This window comes from Mirounga leonina, unplaced genomic scaffold, assembly GCF_011800145.1.
Source record: "Mirounga leonina isolate KUSES-001 unplaced genomic scaffold, KU_Mleo_1.0 Mir_460, whole genome shotgun sequence".
Classification (NCBI taxonomy): Eukaryota; Metazoa; Chordata; class Mammalia; order Carnivora; family Phocidae; genus Mirounga; species Mirounga leonina.
Genome location: NW_023270765.1, coordinates 50717 through 52073, shown reverse-complemented (window position 1 = coordinate 52073; position 1357 = coordinate 50717).

Genomic DNA, 1357 nt, shown 5'->3' with positions numbered 1-1357 from the left:
GGGATCGGCAGGTGAGAGCCGCGCGGGGTCCGATCCGGGTCGCCGCGCGTCTCCCGGCCGCGGTCCGACCTGGACGCCGCGCACTCGCCGGGCAGCACTCACCTACCCAGGGCCCGCTGGGCTCCACGGGACTGCCTGACGCTGGGAAAAGGCGCTGCTGAACGTTTTGGAACTGGGCAGCTGCCATTCTGGCTGTCCTGTCTCTGCCTGGCAATTAGTCTTTTCCCGCAGAGAAAACCGTGTAGGGGACAGTCGCATTCTTGGAGCTCTGGCACAAGGATGTCCCGTTCTAGCACCTGGAGGACCCTGCGTCTCCACGTGGAGGATGTATAGAAGCTTGCACCTGAGCGTCAGATGCACATTCCAGCCTCAGTTTCTCTACTGTGACAGGGGGACTACCCCCCACGCCCACGCCGTGGGCTTGACGGGAGGAATAACTGAGACGGGGACACGAGGTGCTAGGCCTGTGTCTGGCCGCTTTAGGACCATAATAGCAGCCGCTGTGCGCAGAAAGTGAGGTCGGGAGGGCAGGACTTTCTCCTGTTTTCCCAGCTCCCTCCTCGGGGGATACATAACAGAAGCGTGCTGGAGGAATGAATGACAAAGTGGACCCCAGCCTCTGTGCTCTCCACCCTATCATGCTGTGGGGACACTTCCTGCGCTCTAGCCCCAGGGGTCAATATTTGCACTTTTACTTGATCTAGATCACACCAACTTGTTGACTCAGGTGTTAGTGGTTTTGTTTTGTTTTAAATATTTTATTTATTTGACAGACAGAGACAACACAAGCAGGGAGAGGGAGAGGGAGAAGCAGGCTTCCCGCGGAGCAGGGAGCCCGATGCGGGGCTCGATCCCAGGACCCTGGGATCACGATCTGAGCGGAAGGCAGACGCTTAATGACTGAGCCTCCCAGGCGCCCGGACATTAGTGGCTTTGAATTCTGGGTTAAGGGCTTTGTGTGCTGAAGAGGAGCTTCAGGGGTCGTCTGGCCTGGAGGGAACGTAGATCACAGGGGCCAGTGTTTCCTCCCTCCCCTCCCTGCTCTCTTTTCTCCCGGTTACTCGCTGGACTCACAGGTCCGGGAAAGGTGTCCTTCTTGTGCGCCATCTTCCTCCTGCTCCCAGAAGGGGCACGCTGCTTTTCCCCAGCAGCAATGGTGGGTCTCTGTGTATATGCCAGGACGTATATGCGCTGGTGCACCCACAGCGAACACGTCTGGGGACCGCTCAGGGACCCTCCGAGTGCAAATTAGGAAGCTGACGTCCACGTTTTGAAACCTGAGCCAAATCAGGGGCGCCTCAGTGGCTGGGTCGGTTAAGCCTCGACTCTTGATTTCTGCTCAGGTCCTGGTCTCAGG